This window comes from Erpetoichthys calabaricus, chromosome 8, assembly GCF_900747795.2.
Source record: "Erpetoichthys calabaricus chromosome 8, fErpCal1.3, whole genome shotgun sequence".
Classification (NCBI taxonomy): domain Eukaryota; kingdom Metazoa; phylum Chordata; class Cladistia; order Polypteriformes; family Polypteridae; genus Erpetoichthys; species Erpetoichthys calabaricus.
Window position 1 is genome coordinate 187093591 of NC_041401.2, and position 22848 is coordinate 187116438.

Here is a 22848-nt window from a genome sequence, read left to right on the forward strand (position 1 = left end):
CCAGAAAGTGTCAATACTGTGGTAAACATCCTGCATTGTTCCTGTTGCAAAGAAGGCCTCTTCACCTAATGATGGCACCGATGTCTCACAACATTAAGACCTTGGAGAGGCTGGACATCAAGTATAAGAGTCTCCTCGTGAAAGACCACCTGAACCCATTGCAGTTTGTCTATTGAACAAAGCTTAGAATGGAGGGTGCAACCTATCTGTCCTGCCGACTATACTAAAATTAGTATCTATCTATCTATCTATCTATCTATCTATCTATCTATCTATCTATCTATCTATCTATCTATCTATTATATACTACCTTTCAAATCTATCTATCTATCTATCTATCTATCTATCTATCTATCTATCTATCTATCTATCTATCTATCTATCTATCTATCTATCTATCTATCTATCTATCTATCTATCTATTATATACTACCTTTCAAATCTATCTATCTATTGATATTTTTACAATCTGTGCTATCCTGCCTACTATACTAAAATTAGTATCTATCTATCTATCTATCTATCTATCTATCTATCTATCTATCTATCTATCTATCTATCTATCTATTGATATTTTACAATCTGTGCTATCCTGCCTACTATACTAAAATTAGTATCTATCTATCTATCTATCTATCTATCTATCTATCTATCTATCTATCTATCTATCTATCTATCTATCTATTATATACTACCTTTCAAATCTATCTATCTATCTATCTATCTATCTATCTATCTATCTATCTATCTATCTATCTCTCTCTCTCTCTTACTGTCTGTGTGTTGCTCGATTAGTGCTGCCTGGGGTGGGCGTGTTCGAGTCGTGGGAAGCCGACGGGCGTCGAGCTCTCTGTGTAAGTCTTTTACTTTTTCTCCTTTTTTCTTTCTCTTAGTTGTTTTTCTTAGGGTTTTGTCTTAGAATTGTTTTTTTTGTTAGCTTTTACTGTTTAAGACGCGGCTTTGGCGGTTATCGCCATGGCCGTGTCCAAAGGCAGGGCTCCTGGTTTGTTACCAAAGGCATTTGAAAATCTTTCACGCCGTCATGGCGCAAGGTCCTGGTGGACCCCCAGGTTTCTGCCGAAGCATGTGTGGTGGGAGTAGGAAAAGTTGTCGGTTATAAAAATGTCCTATCCGCCTCCAGAATGAACAAGGCTGTGGTTGTTTTTTTAAACGATGAGTCTCTTGTAAATACACTCGTTGAAGAAGGGGTTGTTATCAATGGCGCATTAGTTCCTGTCCTGCCGTTATCAGCGCCTGCGAAGAAAGTTATTGTTTCTAATGTTCCACCTTTTTTAAAAAATGATATTTTACTAAGGGAATTGAAACGTTATGGGCAGATAATGTCTGATATAGTATTGATCCCACTTGGCTGCAAGATGCAGGAATTAAAACATGTGGTCTCCTTTCGGAGACAAGTTTATATGATTTTAAATAACATGAATGAGGAAATAAACATGGCGCTCAGGTTTAAGGTAGAGGGCGATGATTATGTAGTATTTGTCACTTCAGATACAATGAAATGCTTTAACTGTGGCAGAGCTGGACACAAGGCGGCACAGTGCAAACATGAGCCTGGGGTGCTGCCGGGCAGCTCCGCTCCGATTAAGGAGAACAATGACGGGGTTAACTATGAAAACTGCGAGTCTGAGTATGAAAGTGAGGTGGACAATATGGAGGATGATGTGTCTGAGTGTAATGATCGTTTGGAGGGTGCGGGTGTTGTGTGTGATCGGCCTGCAAGCTTTCTGTCTGTAGACGCTCCAGAGAAGAGCGCGCTTCTTGCTGCCGATGAAAAGCCGGCTGAAGCCGACAGTGCAGTGTGTAAAGTAAGCACGGAGCCTGAGACCAGCAGCAGTGAGGGGACGACATTGAACGCTCTTTCCGAAGGAGTTGCGCCAGTCGCCACTGCTGTGAACGAGTCTCAGGTAACCGATGAAACTGCACAAGTTCAGGCCGCTGAGAACGCACTGCTGACGAAGCAGAGCTCGGCGCAAGTCGTGGAAAGGCAGCTGAGTGAGAGGCCGATGGACGAGGTGTGTGCCGTGGAGAGTGGGAGTGCAAGTGTGAGCGAGAGGGATGAGAGTTTCAAAGTGCCCCGTCATAAGCGAAAGAATAAATCGGAGAATACGAAGTCTGCAAAGAAAAGCCTTGTGTCCAGCGAGCCATCCAGTGAACGCAGCCACTTGTTTAATAGTTACAGTGACTGTGATGTGGGCGACAGGGAGGATGAGGGCAGTGACACTGACGCCTCCGTGAGAAGCGAGTCCTCATCAAGGTATACACTCGGAGGCGGATACAGCACCGCAAGTATTCGGTATTTCTTGGAATTTATTGAGGGCAAGAGAGGAGTTAAAGTGGAGGAGCACTTCCCAGATGTTCAGCTCTTCCTGGTGTCAGCACAGAGGGTGATGCGCAATGCCGTACAGCTTGGTATGGACCAGAAAGAGTCCGTGAGATTAAAGAATCTGATCAGTAGGGTTAGGAAATCACTGCTTTAATCATGATGGAGGTAGCTCTACGTTGCTTTTATTCGTTTGTGTTGTGTAATTTATTGGTCACTCCCTTGTGCTTTGTATTAATGGACTCTTTACATATTGGGAGTCTAAATGTAAATGGGTGTAGGGGAGACGCAAAAAGGGCTGCTGTTTTTGATTATTTAGGGCAAAAAGGCCTTCACATAGCACTACTTCAGGAAACACACACCGATATTAGGAATCAGTCGGACTGGCTACGTGAATGGGGGGGTCAGGCTGTGCTTAGTCACGGATCCCATATCAGTGCTGGGGTTGCTGTGCTGATTTCCAAAACTGTAAATTTACAGATTACTAATATTAGTGAGGTGGTGGCTGGGCGCCTGCTGGTGGTACAGATTAAAGATGGCGATCAGGATCTCGTGTTCATTAATTCTTATGCACCAACAAATGGTCGAGAGAGGATCTGTTTCTTTGATTCATTGAGAAAGGTGGTGGAATCGTTTATTAATGGGGAAATTCTTCTACTAGGAGGGGATTTTAATTGTACAGAAAATGCTCAACTGGATCGAAATGGTGCTGAGCCTCATCCAGCTTCTGTCAGAGTATTACATACTTTATTACAGCAGTCAGATCTGGTGGATGTATGGCGGAATAATTTTCCTACAGATAGACAATACACCTGGGTGAAAGGGGGGGGTGGCCGCATTTCAATGGCACGATTAGACAGGTTTTACTGTTCAAGGCATCTTCTGAATACAATCACCACTACTTATATCTGTCCTTTCGGTCTTTCTGATCACTCGCTAATAGCATTAAAGCTCACCTTTTCTAAAAAACTTTTATTCAAGTCTTTCTGGCAATTCAATGTTTCCCTGTTGGATGATTCGAACTTCCTTCAGTGCTTTGAATTTTTCTGGCAGCAATGGACCCTCACTAAATCCAAATTCACTTCCCTCAAACAATGGTGGGATGTCTCAAAAGTACAGATCAAAGCTTTTTGCCAACAATACACCAAGCAAGTGACGAAGAGGAGTGTGGACCATATGAAAAGCCTGGAGGAGGACATCACTGAACTACAGGCTACTCTTCAAAAAACTTTTGATAAGGATACCTTTGAAATTTTAACAGCAAAAAAACATTCACTGTCTCAGCTTCTGGAGTTGCAGGCTCAGGGAGCTTTAGTGAGGTCTCGCTTCCAGAATCTGAATCACCTGGATGCACCCACAAGGTTTTTTTTTAGTCTTGAAAAGAAGGAAGCACAGAGCAAGACAATCCATATGCTCCGTGACACCAACGGTCAAGAACTGTGTACTACAGGGGAGATAAGAAACTTTGCTGTATCATTTTACAAGAATTTATTCAAGGAGGAAAGCATCGATGAGGCTGCAATGTCTGAGTTTTTGGATGGTGTGCCAACAATTTCGGAAAAGTTAAAATTAATTCTGGACACCGAGATTACTCTGCAGGAACTCTCCGACTCGCTGTCTAATTTAAATGTTGGAAAGACTCCGGGGATTGACGGGATTCCAACAGAATTTTATAAGCAGTTTTGGCATCTGTTGGGACCAGACATGATTACAGTGTTTCTGGAGAGTATTAAGGTTGGTGAATTACCACTGAGCTGCAGAAGAGCTGTCATAGTTCTGCTACCAAAAACAGGGGACTTGTGTCAAATCAAAAACTGGCGTCCTGTGAGCCTATTGTGTACAGACTACAAAATCTTTTCAAGGGCCTTGGCCAACCGCCTGAGGAATGTAATGGACTCCATAATTCACCCGTGTCAATCATACTGTGTGCCAGACCGGTCAATACATGACAATATTTTTGTATTGCGGGATGTTATCTCAGCATGTAATCTGTGTGGGGTTGATTTGGGGATTCTGTCTCTAGACCAGGAAAAGGCTTTCGATAGAGTAGATCACCGATATTTGTTTAATACATTGAAAAGTTTTGGTTTTGGGGACAGTTTTATAAATATGATAAGGCTATTATATACTAATATTTTTGGAGTTTTAAAAGTCAACGGTTCGTTGAGTGCCCCATTCTCAGTAAACAGAGGTATTCGACAGGGCTGTGCTTTATCTGGAATGCTATATGCTTTATCAATTGAACCATTTTTACGTCAGATAAGTCTCAGACTGCAGGATGTGGGTTTTCCTATGTGCCCAACTGTTAATTTTAAATATTTGGCCTATGCTGATGATGTTGTCATCTTTGTCACATCAAACGATGACATTAAAATGTTAATTTCATGTCAACAAGTATTTGAGAAAATATCGTCAGCAAGAATCAACTGGGCCAAAAGTACCGCTTTTTTGATTGGCTCCTGGACAGCATGTTCACCACCAGATCTGCCCTTAGAAATGAGGTGGGACAGAAGGTGTTTTCGATATCTCGGGGTGGTGATGGGTGCTGAGGGGGTGGACAACAGTAATTGGGAAGGATTTTTAGATAAAGTAACTATGAGACTGAACAAATGGAAGTGGATTGTGTCTAAGCTGTCTTACAGGGGACGTGTGATTATAGTTAACAATTTGATAGCCTCAATGCTCTGGCACAAACTTGTGAGTGGGGACCCTCCTCCTGGGCTTTTACACAGAATCCAGAAACTTCTGGTTGATTTTTTTTGGGTGGGCCTACACTGGATTAAACAAAGTGTACTGTTTTTACCTTTGGAAGAGGGTGGTCAGGGGCTCATTGATGTTGTCTCTAAAGTTGCACAATTTCGACTTCAGGTTCTGCAGAAGGTTTTTTTTTGTTTCTCACCCTCTGAGTTGGAGAGAGATGGCGATGGGTTTCTTCCGCCGAGTGGGAGGCTTCGGTTTTGATAAACAACTTCTGGTGATGAACATTCACAAAATGGACCTGTCCAGCCTACCCCATTTTTACAAGGGAGTCTTATTAACGTGGCACTTTGTCTTTAAAAGAAACTTTGCTACATCTGGTTGGTTGGCTGATGAGCCTTTAGTTTTCAACTCTGTTTTTTCATGTCCTCTGTTGTTAAGTGATAGTTTTGTTAAAACACTCATCACACATCAAATACTTACACTGTCCCAAATTTATGATGACAGCAAGAAGTCCTTTATTGACCCAGCAGTGCTATCTTCAATACTGGGGGTCAAGTCAGTCAGAATGCTTCAGAGTTTTTTATCATTCATGGCCAAAGATTATCATCGGCTGAACAACTCGATCAGAGCAGTGAACACGGAGATGGAGGTCTGCCCTGCTGTTGATCTGTCCTCACTCACCGATAATACGATCGTGTCATTCCATAAAGGAGAAGTCGTGAGTTTTAAGTCTCTGTCGAAGGGGGACCTTTATAAATATTGTGTAAAAACTGTACACTTTGCAGCACTAAAAACAGCATGTGACACACCATGGAGAGAATATCTGGGGGTGGAAGGTGGGAGTGCACCTGCTTGGAGGGAGATATATAAGCCCCCGAATAAGAAAAGAACAGCAGACTTACAATGGAGAGTCCTGCATGGGATTGTTGCTACCAATTCCTTTTTAAAAATAATTGAGCAGAAAGAGGATGATACTTGTGTATTTTGTGGACAAAAAGAAACTATATTCCACTTATTCTTGCAATGTATGAGACTTAGTTTTTTTTTCATTTTTTTTAGTGAAATATGTAGAAGGTTAATGGGGAAATTTAACAATATCATGTTCATTTATGGAACAAAATATAATAAGGAAAATCGTCAAAAAGTTCAGCTATTAAACTATTTATTGGGTGAAGCAAAATTAGCAATTTTAAAGAGTAGAAATAATAAACAATCTGGGACAGGGGCTACTGATGCTGTGATGATTTTCAAGATAAATGTACGCTCCAGAATAATAATGGAATATACGTATTATAAATTGATGAATACATTAGATTTGTTTAAAAATGTGTGGGGGATTAAAGGGTTGCTTTGCTCAATTGCTGATGGAGAACTAAAAATGAATGTATAAGACATTATTGAAGTTCTCCTTTTTGTGTTTTCTTATAATGATGTAAAATAGATGAGCTAATCGAACGGTGTAACATCATAATATTTCTGTTGAAGTTTTGATTTGGGACTTTTACGTGCTTATTTGATACGGGCTCAGGGGGTTTAAATTGTAAATTAGAAGAATGGAAAAGTTTTTTTTTGGGTCATTTCAAATTAATATAAGAAATAGTATATCAAATATGGACTGCAAGGGAATTGATTCTCATTTGATGCAGCAGCCTGTAAAATTTGGTTATATGTTACCTGTTATATATTTGATTTATTGCTATTTGATCAATAAAGGTCTTTTTAAAAATAAAAAAATATCTATCTATCTATCTATCTATCTATCTATCTATCTATCTATCTATCTATCTATCTATCTATCTATCTATTATATACTACCTTTCAAATCTATCTATCTATCTATCTATCTATCTATCTATCTATCTATCTATCTATCTATCTATCTATCTATCTATCTATCTATCTATCTATCTATCTATCTATCTATCTATCTATCTATCTATCTATTATATACTACCTTTCAAATCTATCTATCTATCTATCTATCTATCTATCTATCTATCTATCTATCTATCTATCTATCTATTATATACTACCTTTCAAATCTATCTATCTATTGATATTTTTACAATCTGTGCTATCCTGCCTACTATACTAAAATTAGTATCTATCTATCTATCTATCTATCTATCTATCTATCTATCTATCTATCTATCTATTATATACTACCTTTCAAATCTATCTATCTATCTATCTATCTATCTATCTATCTATCTATCTATCTATCTATCTATCTATCTATCTATCTATCTATCTATCTATCTATCTATCTATTATATACTACCTTTCAAATCTATCTATCTATTGATATTTTTACAATCTGTGCTATCCTGCCTACTATACTAAAATTAGTATCTATCTATCTATCTATCTATCTATCTATCTATCTATCTATCTATCTATCTATCTATCTATCTATCTATCTATCTATCTATCTATCTATTGATATTTTACAATCTGTGCTATCCTGCCTACTATACTAAAATTAGTATCTATCTATCTATCTATCTATCTATCTATCTATCTATCTATCTATCTATCTATCTATCTATCTATCTATCTATCTATCTATCTATTATATACTACCTTTCAAATCTATCTATCTATTGATATTTTTACAATCTGTGCTATCCTGCCTACTATACTAAAATTAGTATCTATCTATCTATCTATCTATCTATCTATCTATCTATCTATCTATCTATCTATCTATCTATCTATCTATTATATACTACCTTTCAAATCTATCTATCTATCTATCTATCTATCTATCTATCTATCTATCTATCTATCTATCTATTATATACTACCTTTCAAATCTATCTATCTATTGATATTTTTACAATCTGTGCTATCCTGCCTACTATACTAAAATTAGTATCTATCTATCTATCTATCTATCTATCCTATCTATCCTATCTATCCTATCTATCCTATCTATCTATCTATCTATTATATACTACCTTTCAAATCTATCTATCTATCTATCTATCTATCTATCTATCTATCTATCTATCTATCTATCTATCACGATAGCAACACTTACCCAGCCTCAGTAAGGTGTTGACTTATCTGTCCAATGTGACCTGCTAAAATAACGTCACTTTGGAATGGTCACAAGTGGCTTTAAGTGGGACGTATTTCTCTTCATACTGCATACTTCATCATAAGACCTGTAAATCCTTCATATTCATAACTACTTTTTCCCAGCGTATCACAGGCTCTTAGTATGTGCCACACTGCACAGAGATGAGTAACCACTTTACTGAAGCTTCATAACCATAATAAGCAGCAGAAGAAGCCTTTGTTAAGGTTTAGTTACAAACTGTAAGAGTAAAGGAGGGACAGATGCATTTTATTTGCCTGCGTTAACAAAAAGATTTCACTGGTACAACATTTCTTAAGTGAAAGACTGCAGTTGTAGTAATTTGCTTAACCAGCGATTTGAAGTGTAGCGCCGAACCTGAAATGACACCGAGATTCTCCCGTTCTTGACCTCATTTGTAAAGTCAGATGATTTTGTTTATTTCTGTCATGGTTCAGTCATCATTTCTCTCCTAGCTGAGGTTCAAACATCGCATTTCTTGTCTGTTTCCTGCATTTTTGTGCCTTTTATTTAAACTCATTTTTCTTTCGTTTATTCTTCATGTTTATTTGTAACTAGAAAATGCCTTGGTTGTGCTCTGTGTGTTTTGTGGGTGGTCCCCCATGAAGCGGGGCCACCTGCCACTCACCTCCAGGGACTGCCCTCTGCCCTATAACTCTGGTGGGTCTCCCATAATTCCTGGTGGTTCGTTTTGGGCGAGATGGGGAGCGGAGAGTTTATTTGTGTTCCTGTTGTGCTTATTGTGATTTCCTGGAGTTTTTGAACCTTTGATCTGTTTTTGACTTCACCTTAGGATTCTGTTTGCTGTGATCTGTTTTGCCTTCTCAGGCAGTTCCTTTGGTGCTTGTGGAGCTTTTTGAACTTTTTCTTTAAATAAACCTTTCATTTTATAAAGATTCTTTTGGGCCCTGTCCTGGCTCGTCAGAAAAATCAGATAACTAGTTTCTCGAGTAAACTGGGAGATAACAGCAAAGGGCAAAAAAAAATGAAAATAAAATAAGAATAAACAAAAGCAACCAAAACCCAGATAAGGGGCAAAATACACAGTAAAATAACAGGCAATAAGTCAAAAACCATGTCAGGTTAGGTTGGGGAGCATGTACTGGTACAGCGTGTTACTGCACTCAACACACGACAAAACAGCTCAGGTCCCCCCCCAGGCAGACTCGTGGTCTAGTCCCACCCTCTGGAAATGACCCTCTATCTGCCACAGCCAGGTGTTACATGGGCATTCCCTGGTCTGATCCTACGAGCTGGATCACCCTCGGGTAATTGTGCCACATGGCCGTAGTGCCGAAACTGACAGTCCCTCACAATGTACTGTAGGTCATGTGCCTCATTCGGGACTCCATGAGCAACACAAAAATCAAACCAACGGTACCCAAGGATTTTCCGGAGAGACACAGTACCAAAGGAGTCCAGTCTTCATCTCAGGTCACTGCATAGCATCCATGTCTCGCAACCATATAGCAAGTCAGGAAGCACCAGGACATTAAAGACTTGGACCTTCGTCCTTTTGCAGAGATATCAGGACCACCAAACACCCCTTTCCAGTGACCTCATGATCCCCCCATGCTCTCCCAACCTGTCTACTGACTTCATAGGAAGAGTCACCAGAGACATGAATGTCACTGCCAAGGTAAGTAAACCACTTAATGAGGTCAATACTCTCTCTGCAGACAGACACACTGCTGATGGACGTGCCCAAGAGGTCATTGGAGGCCTGGCTGTTAGTTTTTGCCCAGGACCCTCACAAGCCCAGACACTCAGACCCCTCACTCAGTCTCTTGAGAGCCCCGATTGACTAAACTAAGATCACAGCATCATCAGCAAAGTCAACATCAGTGAATCTCTCTAAACCAACTGATGCCCCCCAGCCTGCTGGCCCCCCCCCCCGGCCCTGCCCAACACCCTGTCTATGCAAGCATTGAAAATCAGGCAAGCCTTGAGAAGTAATCACATGAAAGTCATAAAATGTATATTTTTTTTTTTTTTTTACCCACACATCACATAAGGCTCATCGTCTGATTAATTCAAGGTCACGACCCCAGAGACCACACCCCTAGAAACGTGGGATGTGATCCTGACAACGGTACACAAAATGGCTTCCCTAACTGGAAAAGGCTACAAAATGTCAGTCTTCAGCCTAAATGATGACAGGCCCATTTTGTTCCATTTTGAGGTTTGGATGGTAATCTCCACCTAGACAGCAATTTATGGAATTTTTTGGGACTTCTGCACTGTTGGGACTCCCAAGTCATGACAATTTATTATTTCTTTGGTAATTTTTTTTTTTTTTTTGCTGCCAATAATTCAAATTTGTGTTTTTCCCTTGTTAAGTTTTAAGGAAATTAAAGTCTACAGGATGATAATGAGACCAGCTGTGTTATATGGGCTGGAGACGGTGGCACTGACCAGAAAGCAGGAGACAAAGCTGGAGGTGGCAGAGTTAAAGATGCTAAGATTTGCATTGGGTGTGACGAGGATGGACAGGAATAGGAATGAGGACTTTAGAGGGTCAGCTCAGGTTGGACGATTGGGAGACAAAGTCAGAGAGGCGAGATTGTGTTGATTTGGACATGTGCAGAGGAGAGATGCTGAGTATATTGGGTGCTAAAGATAGAGCTGCCAGGTAAGAGGAAAAGAGGAAGGCCTAAGCGAAGGTTTATGGATGTGGTGAGAGAGGACATGCAGGTGATGGGTGTAACAGAACAAGATGATTTGGACAGGAAGATATGGAAGAAGATGATCCACAGTGGTTGGCACCCTGCCCAGGATTGGTTCCTGCCTTGTGCCCTGTGTTGGCTGGGATTGGCTCTAGCAGACCCCCGTGACTGTGTTCGGATTCAGCGGGTTGGAAAATGGATGGATGGATGGATGATCCACTGTGATGACCCCTAACAGGAGCAGCAAAATGCAAAAGAAGAAGAGGAAGAAGAAGAAGAGGAAAAGAGAAAGGCCTAAGAGGAGGGTTATGGATGTGGTGGAAGAGAACATGCAGGTGATGGGTGTAACAAAACAAGATGTAAAGGACATGAAGATATGGAAGAAGGTGATCCACTGTGGTGACCCCTAACGTGAGCATCCAAAAGAAGAAGAAGAAGAGGAAGAAGAAGAAGAGGAGGAAGAAGAAGAAGAAGAAGAAGATGAAGAAGACAAAGAAGAGGAAAAGAGGAAGGCCTAAGAGGAGGGTTATGGATGTGGTGGGAGAGGACATGCAGGTGATGGGTGTAACAGAGCAAGATGTAAAAGACATGAAGATATGGAAGAAGGTGATCCACTGTGAGTGACCCCTAATGTGAGCAGCCAAAAGAAGAAGAAGAAGAGGAAGAAGATGAAGAAGACAAAGAAGAGGAAAAGAGGAAGGCCTAAGAGGAGGGTTATGGATGTGGTGAGAGAGGACATGCAGGTGATGGGTGTAACAGGGCAAGATGTAAAGGACATGAAGATATGGATGAAGGTGATCCACTGTGGTGACCCCTAACGTGAGAAGGCCAAAAGAAGAAGAGGAAGAAGAAGAAGAAGAAGAAGAAGAAGAAGAAGAAGAAGAAAAGAGGAAGGCCTAAGAGGAGGGTTAAGGATGTGGTGGGAGAGTACATGCAGGTAATGGGTATGACAGAGAAAAATGACAATGACAGAAAGAAATGGAAAAAGATGATCTGCTGTGGAAACTCTTAATGGGAGCAGCTGAGAGAAGAAGAAGAGGAAGAAGAAGAAGAACAAGAGGAAGAAGAAGAGGAAGAAAAAGAGGAAAAGAGGAAGGCCTAAGAGGAGGGTTATGGATGTGGTGAGAGAGGACATGCAGGTGATGGGTGTGACAGAGCAAGATGTAGGGGACAAGAAAATAAGGAAAAAGAAGATCCGCTGTGGCAACCCCTAACAGGAGCAGCCGAAAGAAGAAGAAGGTTACTCATCCGTTCAGTGATGCTGGTAAGACACTGAATCAGAGGACTTGGCATCATCTGGTGCTCTCAGTTTGTTGTCTGCATAACTCTGATGATTCACTTTACGGTTTTAAAATGATCAGGACTAACGGGAATGTATAGACGGAGAATAATAAGCGACCCAAAGCAGATCCCCATGGCGCCCCATACACAACGTCTTGGCCCTCGGATGTGCAGTCGCCACAGCTGACAAAGAATTCTCTTCCTGGAATAGATGAGTGAAACCAACTCATGGCACTGCCACTGTTTAAGGCTGTCAATAAGAATGTGGTGGTCCATGGTGTCAAATGCTGACCTCAAGTCTAACAGAAGAAGAATGGACAGATGGTTTGAGTCGGCATTAAGATGTAGGTCATGGGCTAACTGTCTAGCTAACCTGTGCAATTTTTGTACTAGGATTTAGTCTGAAACCTGACTGAAACTTATCCAGAATCCAAGTTTTTTTATTCAGGTAGTCATTTAATTGTTCAAAAAGTAGTTTTTTTTGTATAATTTTACATTAAAAGGGCAGGTGCTAAATTAATCAGGTGCTTTTTTGTTACTTCATATGAGCTGGTTGTGGGTTCGCTGTTGTGTCACAATGCCATCCACAGCCACTTTGACAGTCATGCAATAACTCAATTGAATTAGAAAGCCCGACACGGCCGCTCGGGTCGTAATTTATTTATGATATGTGAACAGCCGTACGTTTACATAAATTGTGTGTCGGCGTCAAGTCCTGGCGTACCTGGCACACTTACTCTTTCTGGCATCTTTATGTTTACGCCGAGTCATATATCTGCGTCCTCCACAGGAAGTAGAACATCTGCCTCCACGTGTTTTGCAAATCGCTGGTTGTTCTCTGAACCAAATACATCTTTTTGTTCGGAAATTTCAATTCTCTGCGCTACATGGGGGCACTTAATTTACTTTATACAAAGGGGGCCATTGGTGCATAGAGTTACCACGAAGTACAAATTCATTAAGGGACTTCAAAATAAGCCCCTGTGGCACCCCATACATAATTTCACAGATCTCTGACATATCATCGCCACAACTGATGAAGAATCAGAGAAGAGTGAAACCAACTCAAGGCACTGGTGGAAACTTCAACCCGCTGTCTATGGCGGTCAAATAAGAACGCTGCCATCACCCCCTCAGTTTCTGCACACTTCATTCTGTTGTAGATGTTGTTCTAAATCGATAAATCTGCAATTTTTGAACACATTCCTGAACACTGATGTGCTCTACAGGAAGGGGAAGAGCAGGTTCACATTCTTCAGAGGACTTGGATCATTCAGCATACGCAGCAAAATGGTGGCTTTGTTCTATCAGACACTTGTTACTAGGGTCCTCTTTTATGCTGCTGTTAGTTGTGGAGGCAGTAAGAGAGATAAGAACACGAAGAGGCTGAACAAGCTGGCGAAGAAGATGGCTTGATGCTGGACAGGACTGTGGGCTCACTAGGAATTAGTGGTGGAAAAGTATGAAAAGAGGGAGGTGCAGGCCATCCTAACAATGGCAGTCACCCTCTCCACAACACAGTGGGGGGTCAGAGGAGCAAACGTGCCAGTTGACTACTGTCACTGCGCTGGGGGACACGACACATCTGAAGATCATCTGTTCTGAGATTTTATAACACTGTGGTCAATAGAAATGATTCATGACCTGGTCACCATTCTACCTTCCGACACTGTAACAACTGGCCCATTTGTACTTTTTACTATCTATCTATTTATTTATTTATTTATTTATTTATTTATTTATGTGTGTTTTCCTTGCTTTTACAATAATTTGTAATAATTTTTACTGAAATTTTTGAGCTACTGGACATCTGAATTTTTCTGAGGGGATGAATAAAGTACTCTGTCTATCTATTATATAGTGCCTTTCACATCTATCTATCTATCTATCTATCTATCTATCTATCTATCTATCTATCTATCTATCTATTATATAGTGCCTTTCATATCTATCTATCTATCTATCTATCTATCTATCTATCTATCTATCTATCTATCTATCTATCTATCTATCTATTATATAGTGCCTTTAATATCTATCTATCTATCTATCTATCTATCTATCTATCTATCTATCTATCTATCTATCTATCTATCTATCTATCTATCACATTGCCTTTCATATCTATCTATCTATCTATCTATCTATCTATCTATCTATCTATCTATCTATTATATAGTGCCTTTCATATCTATCTATCTATCTATCTATCTATCTATCTATCTATCTATCTATCTATCTATCTATCTATCACAGTGCCTTTCATTATCTATCTATCTATCTATCTATCTATCTATCTATCTATCTATCTATCTAGTGCCTATCATGTCTATCTGTCTATCTATCACAGTGCCTTTCATATCTATCTATCTATCTATCTATCTATCTATCTATCTATCTATCTATCTATCTATCTATCTATCTATCTATCTATCTATCTATCTATCTATCTATCTATCTATCTATCTATCTATTATATAGTGCCTTTCATATCTATCTATCTATCTATCTATCTATCTATCTATCTGTCTGTCTGTCTGTCTGTCTGTCTGTCTGTCTGTCTGTCTGTCTGTCTGTCTGTCTGTCTGTCTGTCTGTCATGTAGTGCCTTGCATGTCCTGCAACAAGGAGTCAGATGTTCAAGTTAATGTGTGGAGTTTGCACAAACTTGATTAGGGTGAAGGAAGTGAACCAGCAAACTTGAGATTTTAAGCACTGCACCTTATCTTCACCAATCTGCTTGCCTAACTAGTTATTTATAGTGCTTACCTTAGTGTATATACTTATGTATTAGTATATCAATTAATATATCTACTGTATATATTTTAGTGTCTACCATAACTAAAATTCTATCTACTATATTATGAAAGGCACTATATAATAGATAGATAGATAGATAGATAATGAAAGGCACTGTGATAGATAGATAGATAGATAGATAAACAGATAGATAGATAGATATGAAAGGCACTATATAATAGATAGATAGATAGATAGATAGATCTTTCAGACCCTGAGGTTGTGGGTTCAAATGCCACTGGTGACACTGTGTGACTCTGACCAAGTCACTTCACTAGCCTGAGCTCCTTGTAGATAAATGTCACTCAGATCCCAGCACTTGGGTGAAGTTGTCCACCAAATAAGTAAAACAACAACAAAACCTGTCAGTCCCGCAGCATGGCGTGTACGGCTGAAACAAGCTCTTTGGAGAAAAAGAAATAAAAAATGTGAGCACTTGTGTCTCAATTCCCTGAATGCTAAAAAGCAATCAGCTAAAATGTTGTTTCTTAACCTTTGGCTTGACTGCTTGAATAATATTCACATGTCACGTCTTGGCATATGGTGAGTATTTCACATGAAATGCTACTGTGAGTACAGGATGCATAGTTAGCTGTTTCCAAATTTTTTAAATTTTTCTTTTCTGCAAAGGTGATGGTAGCTAATAGAGAATAAAAGTGCGCCTCCCAATTAAGTGTATTATTGATGCACCGAAGTGCTGCCCCTGGATTCCGGCATCAGTCAGTTTAACCTAATTGTATGCACGGACTGCTCCACTGGGAGCCCGCAGAGGCAGACGTATTTTTCTCAGAGGTGGTAACATTTGTCAGTTCTTTGAGGGCTGATGTAGTTACCAAATGCTCTCAATTTATATTCCTGCCATGTCTAATAGTATACGGAGACGATGCACAGGTTAAATGAGATGTTCTAACAGCGTAATAATTAGTGCATCTGCTTTCCTTGCCTTTAAACACCATTTGATCAACCAAATGACCTAAGTAATTGTAATTGATGCCTTTCAAGTCTCACCACCGTAATTTCCCTTTTTTTTTTGCTGCAATGCTGAAACCTCGGCAGCCTCCACAAGTAAATATACCCGTTGCCTGCATGTGTACGGCTCTTTCTACTTATAAGATGAAAAAGACTGAACATACGTGTATCATGGGATATATGTGAGCTTTCTGATTCAAGGAGGGCATTCTGAGGTGCAGACTGCTAACTTAATTAAGAACTGATTTGGGGAAATTGTTTAGGGATCCATTCCTGTTCACTTCTGCTCTGAATAAATGAGTAAAGTTAAAGAATTATGTCTCTGAAGCCTTATTCAGATGCCTGCTCCATCTAATGCAGGTCAAGGGGCAGTCGCCAATCCTGACAGCACTGGGCACAAGGCAGGACACAACTGTGAGCAGATGCGAGCCCATTGCAGAGCTTTAGTAATGATGTCCATGTTGTATATAGTGACGTTCATGGTGAAGGTGTTCCTAAAGTCCTTTAAATGACCAATTTGACCAAAACTGCGACAAGTGAACAGTACATTGGACCCCGCATGCTTTAATAAAAGTCTGAGGGTATCAGTAAAGTCTTAAGAAAAGAAGGGAGAAATGCCCTGACCGGCTAAGTTATGACATTGGCAAACACCGAACTAAGGTGGCACAAGCACTGGCGTATAAGACGTTCCCCGAAGCCCCCATGAAGTGGAAGGGCCCCAAACCTAAGGGGGCACCCTTGGCAGACCTACAAAAAAAAAAAAAAGCTTTTCAAAAATATAAATATTTTTTTTGTTTTTAGGGTAAATGAAACAGTTACAAAAATGGTGTGCTGAGTAGCATGAGATGATGGGTGAGAGCGAGAAAGTCTGCATAAGCTAGCAATTCCATGATGATGAGGAAAAGAAAATAATAAAGTGCAAGTCAAGCAGCTCACACAGTAGGCCATGGCCAAGCTACCATCAGTGGAAGATGGAACGACAGTGGGTCAGGCCTTCAGTTGTCTCCAACACAAAGTGAAACAAAACCCTCAAACCTACAGAAAATTTCTGGACAGCTCTGGATCTTTCTAGTACAACTCAATACAATACAATACAATACAGTTTATTTTTGTATAGCCCAAAATCACACAGGAAGTGCCGCAGTGGGCTTTAACAGGCCCTGCCTCTTGACAGCCCCCCAGCCTTGACTCTCTAAGAAGACAAGGAAAAACTCCCAAAAAAACCTAGTAGGGAAAAATGGAAGAAACCTTGGGAAAGGCAGTTCAAAGAGAGACCCCTTTACCAGGTAGGTTGGGCGTGCAGTGGGTGTCAAAAGAAGGGGGTCAATACAACTCAAGACTCATCAAGGCGTCATCTTCATTTTTGGTCCATTTTTCTTGGTGAGGATTGTGGTAGCAACACCCTCATCTGGGCTGAGCAGACCTCCCCATCCCCAACATCCTCCTTTGTCCCCTCCTGGGGAATTCCCAGGTTCTCTCAGGACAATCAAGAGATTTCATCTCTTCAGTGTATCCTGGGTCTGTCCCCGAGTTGCCTCTGTTACTAAGTGAGACAAGACTCTCATGCCTTCAAAAACATTCTGGGTGGGCTAAAGTGAAACAAGACCCTCGTACCTACAAAACATTCTGGGTGGGCTAAAGTGAGACAAGACCCTCGTACCTACAGAAACATTCTGGATGGGCTAAAGTGAGACAAGACCCTCATGCCTAGAGAAACATTCTGGGTGGGCTAAAGTGAGATAAGACCCTCGTACCTACAGAAACATTCTGGACGGGCTAAAGTGAGACAAGACCCTTGAACCTACAGAAACATTCTGGGTGGGCTAAAGTGAGATAAGACCCTCGTACCTACAGAAACATTCTGGATGGGCTAAAGTGAGACAACACTCTCGTACCTACAGAAACATTCTGGATGGCCAAAAGTGAAACAAGACCCTCTTACCTATGGAAACATTCTGGGCGGGCTAAAGTGAGACAAGACCCTTTTACCTACAGAAACAATCTGGATGGGCTAAAGTGAGACAACACCCTAGTACCTTCAGAAACATTCTGGATGCCAAAAGTGAAACAAGACCCTCTTACCTATGGAAAAATTCTGGGCGGGCTAAAGTGAGACAAGACCCTTTTACCTACAGAAACAATCTGGATGGGCTAAAGTGAGACAACACCCTAGTACCTTCAGAAACATTCTGGATGGCCAAAAGTGAAACAAGACCCTCTTACCTACAGAAACATTCTGGATATGCTAAAGTGAGACAACACCCTAGTACCTTCAGAAACATTCTGGATGGCCAAAAGTAAAACAAGACCCTCGTATCTATGGAAACATTCTGGATATGCTAAAGTGAGAGAACACCCTCGTACCTTCAGAAACATTCTGGATGGCCAAAAGTGAAACAAGACCCTCTTACCTATGGAAACATTCTGGGCGGGCTAAAGTGAGACAAGACCCTTTTACCTACAGAAACAATCTGGATGGGCTAAAGTGAGAGAACACCCTCGTACCTTCAGAAACATTCTGGATGGCCAAAAGTGAAACAAGACCCTCTTACCTATGGAAACATTCTGGGCGGGCTAAAGTGAGACAAGACCCTTTTACCTACAGAAACAATCTGGATGGGCTAAAGTGAGACAACACCCTAGTACCTTCAGAAACATTCTGGATGGCCAAAAGTAAAACAAGACCCTCGTATCTATGGAAACATTCTGGATATGCTAAAGTGAGAGAACACCCTCGTACCTACAGAAACATTCTGGATGGCCAAAAGTGAAACAAGACCATCATACCTATGGAAACATTCTGGATATGCTAAAGTGAGACAAGACCCTTTTACCTACAGAAACAATCTGGATGGGCTAAAGTGAGACAAGACCCTCGTACCTACAGAAACAATCTGGATGGGCTAAAGTGAGACAAGACCCTCGTACCTATGGAAACATTCTGGATATGCTAAAGTGAGACAAGACCCTTGAACCTACAAAAACATTCTGGGTGGGCTAAAGTGAGACAAGACCCTCTTACCTACGGAAACATTCTGGATGGGCTAAAGTGAGACAAGACCTTCGTACCTATGGAAACATTCTTGTAAATGACTGTAGAAATAACATAAAAACAAGACAAATAACTATTCAAGCAGAACCAAAAAACATCAGTTTGGGCTGTTACTTAACAGGCTGGGCTTCGATTCCTTGTCTTTTTGTTGTTTGTGTTCCTTCTTGTCTCATTTCTTCATATTAAGGTGACTTTTGTTAATTGTTGGCTTTGTTTTGTGTGCCTGTGTTATGTGCCTTGGGTCTTGTGGGCTGTTCTCTGATTGGTTGGACTACCTGTCCATCACCACCAGGGTCTTCCCTCGGCCATATAAAGATGAGAGTTTCCCACAGTTCATGGCGGTTCATTCTTTGCACTTTTCGGGGAGTTACTATGGTCTTTTTTCTCTGCCTTGTGCTTATTATGATTTTCTGAGTTTTGGATCATTTTACCTTTTGGATTTTTGTATTGAGAGTTGGTTGTTTTTGGATTTGCCCTTTCTGCAGGCATTGTCCGCCTTTTGTGCTCTTTGGATTTTTACAGTATAACAGATCCTTTTTGTAAAATAAAACCCTTATATAAAATACCCCTTATATTTTGCCAGGGTTTAACGAGAAATCCCCCACTAGTGTCCATTTTTTTTAACTCTTTAGCGCTTCAGGGCTCTCAGTCCATAACAGCGTATTACTTGTAACGTGTTAGTCCTGACACTGTGGTGGTTCCCGCCTGGATGTAATGTGTGGTCAGCTGAGTAATTGAAGGGTCTTGACAACAGAAAAATTTACGGTGCCAACACAGCCCTCACTTGCAGTTTACTTGCAGTTCTTAACAAAAACAACACTGGATGGTGCAAAGAATCACACAAAAATCAGTTGCCATGTAACGAGAGCAGCTGCTATTAATCCGGCTCTGCCATGGGGTTTGACTGATGCGGAGCTCCTTTGTTTAGGTCGTCTCCCTATTAAGCGACGTGTCCTTCCCGATGGTCATCCATTAGGAGCCCAGGGAGCGGTAGGGGTGGAGTCAGTTTCTCAGAACTCAGAAAAGACAGTTGGCAGCAGCGCCCCCTCTTGGTCCGGGGTGGTATCACATACCTGATCCTCTGATGCACAAAGCAGGCTATGAAAATGAGAGGATTAGAGGGGACATTGACAGCCTGCACAGGAGAAGAGGAGAAAATGAAGGCAGGTTAGTAAAGTGGCACAGAGCAGTACGTCAAAAGAGCCAACACCGTTTAACGGGAGGGAAGAACAGAGACAGCAGTGTGCAGAAGGCAGTGGTGGAAACTGAACACATTTAACAAGAATACTAATGAGCTCCAATAATCTGTGTAACTCTCCAGTTTATTCATTCTTTAAGCATCTTCCAGATCTTCAGGGGCCTTGGATTGTCTGCCTCCATTTGCATCTCTTACAGACCCCGCACAGAACAATCCTGAACCGAGCAAAATCGAGCAACTCAGATTCACCTACAAGCCATGTGCCTTTCCTTGTGCTCACAGTTTCTTTTTTTAAATTACCTAGTAGCCCCCCAGCAAAACTGACGATGTGCCTCAGAGCTTCCATCTCCGCACTTCGGCATGGCTTCACATACTCTGGGCTCCTGACTGGTAGGCCAGCGTCTCTGCTCAGCAGTTTGTTTGTCGCAGTTCTACATTTTTCTTAAGAGCTGCAAATAGGCCGTCTTAGAAAGAAAGAAAGAAAGAAAGAAAGAAAGAAAGAAAGAAAGAAAGAAAGAAAGAAAGAAAGAAAGAAAGAGAAAGAAAGAGAAATCACTGAAGATGGGAACAGACGACATTGTGTTTAAAGAAAAAAGAATATGCTTGTAAGTGGAAAGAAAGAAAGAAAGAAAGAGAAAGAAAGAAAGAAAGAAAGAGAAATCACCGAAGATGGGAACAGACGACATTGTGTTTAAAGAAAAAAGGATATGCTTGTAAGCGGAAAGAAAGAAAGAAAGAAAGAAAGAAAGAAAGAAAGAAAGAAAGAAAGAAAGAAAGAAAGAAAGAAAGAAAAATCACTGAAGATGGGCACATACGACATTGTGTTTAAAGAAGAAAGGATATGCTTGTAAGCGGAAAGAAAGAAAGAAAGAAAGAAAGAAAGAAAGAAAGAAAGAAAGAAAGATCACTGAAGATGGGCACAGACGACATTGTGTTTAAAGAAAAAAGGATATGCTTGTAAGCGGAAAGAAAGAAAGAAAGAAAGAAAGAAAGAAAGAAAGAAAGAAAGAAAGATCACTGAAGATGGGCACAGACGACATTGTGTTTAAAGAAAAAAGGATATGCTTGTAAGCGAAAAGAAAGAAAGAAAGAAAGAAAGAAAGAAAGAAAGAAAGAAAGAAAGAAAGAAAGAAAAGAGAAATCACTGAAGATGGGCACAGACGACATTGTATTTAAAGAAAAAAGGATATGCTTGTAAGCGGAAAGAAAGAAAGAAAGAAAGAAAGAAAGAAAGAAAGAAAGAAAGAAAGAAAGAAAGAAAGAGAAAGAAAGAAAGAAAGAAAGATCACTGAAGATGGGCACAGACGACATTGTGTTTAAAGAAAAAAGGATATGCTTGTAAGCGGAAAGAAAGAAAGAAAGAAAGAAAGAAAGAAAGAAAGAAAGAAAGAAAGAAAGAAAGATCACTGAAGAGGGGCACAGACGACATTGTGTTTAAAGAAAAAAGGATATGCTTGTAAGCGGAAAGAAAGAAAGAAAGAAAGAAAGAAAGAAAGAAAGAAAGAAAGAAAGAAAGAAAGAAAGAAAGAAAGAAAGAGAAAGAAAGAAAGAAAGAAAGAAAGAAAGAGAAAGAAAGAAAGAAAAGAGAAATCACTGAAGATGGGCACAGACGACATTGTATTTAAAGAAAAAAGGATATGCTTGTAAGTGGAAAGAAAGAAAGAAAGAAAGAAAGAAAGAAAGAAAGAAAGAAAGAAAGAAAGAAAGAAAGAAAGAAAGAAATCACTGAAGATGGGCACAGATGACATCTGTGTTTAAAGAAAAAAGGATATGCTTGTAAGCAGAAAGAAAGAAAGAAAGAAAGAAAGAAAGAAAGAAAGAAAGAAAGAAAGAAAGAAAAGAGAAATCACTGAAGATGGGCACAGACGACATTGTATTTAAAGAAAAAAGGATATGCTTGTAAGTGGAAAGAAAGAAAGAAAGAAAGAAAGAAAGAAAGAAAGAAAGAAAGAAAGAAAGAAAGAAAGAAAGAAAAACTTTTTCCTGGTGAGTTTTTTTCTTCTAGTTCTTACGGCCCATAAAGGTGAAACTTCAGCCCACCAATCGTTTCTTATGATTACAGTTCTGACCGAGTTTGTACAGCTTGGGATTTCCAGTAGGGAAAGTAAAATTTTTATGAAGACTCTGTAATGACTTGCGCTTGCCAGGTTTTAAAATTTGATTTGACTGTGTTTTTTTTTATTTCTTTTCTAAAAGTCATTCTCTACTTTGAAGCTTTCTTTTCAGCAGCTCATAAAAGTTCTCTTCCCCTACTGAGCGGAGAACGAAGCTGCAGTGCAGAATCAGGATGAGTGACTAGCTGGGATATGAGATGCTGTAGGCGCTGACGAGATGTTCGACAAGGCCCTTACCTGCTCATTTTCATGATGTTACGGATGGACAGACGTCCCAACTGGGATGGACTTCCATTCCCTTACCTGGCCAGGAACCCAGTACAACAGATGGTCAAGAAGAAAGATGTGACATTTCTCTGTTCTTGAAAGTAGGCTGGCATGGAGGGCATGAGAGCAGCTGGTATGTTGAAAGTAGCATCCCAGCAGCAAGGGAGGTAAATCCTTTACCTGAATGGAATGCCAGTGTAGTGGATGGACAACTGGAATGCAGAAGCATCCCATATTCGGTTGGGAGTCTGTAAGAAATTAGGAACAGTGGGAGGTTGCGAATTCATGCCCATACACTGGCAGCATCCCTTGCGGCAAGCTCTTGTATGGTTGGCCTGCAGGGCAACATGGGAACTGCG

At 40.4% G+C, this 22848-nt stretch overlaps 1 protein-coding gene and 1 long non-coding RNA gene across 56 annotated transcripts in view; one reads left to right on the plus strand and one right to left on the minus strand.

The window, feature by feature from the left end:
- LOC114656378 (G-protein coupled receptor 39-like) overlaps positions 1-22848 on the plus strand; it is a 306889-nt gene that overhangs the window by 225767 nt on the left and 58274 nt on the right. The gene's annotated exons all lie outside the window — the stretch shown is intronic.
- LOC127528939 (uncharacterized) lies at positions 17342-18942 on the minus strand. Of its 50 annotated transcripts, none has more exons than XR_007935594.1 (8): positions 18834-18942; positions 18693-18786; positions 18599-18645; positions 18364-18457; positions 18223-18269; positions 18035-18081; positions 17660-17800; positions 17345-17518 (listed from the first exon to the last, which is right to left on the minus strand). It is a non-coding gene; the product is annotated as an uncharacterized LOC127528939 (long non-coding RNA). The 50 variants fall into 50 exon arrangements; XR_007935609.1 differs by having other exon boundaries at positions 17346-17518; positions 18364-18410; XR_007935612.1 differs by lacking the exons at positions 18035-18081; positions 18223-18269 and adding an exon at positions 18270-18316 and having other exon boundaries at positions 17342-17518; positions 17660-17894; positions 18364-18410.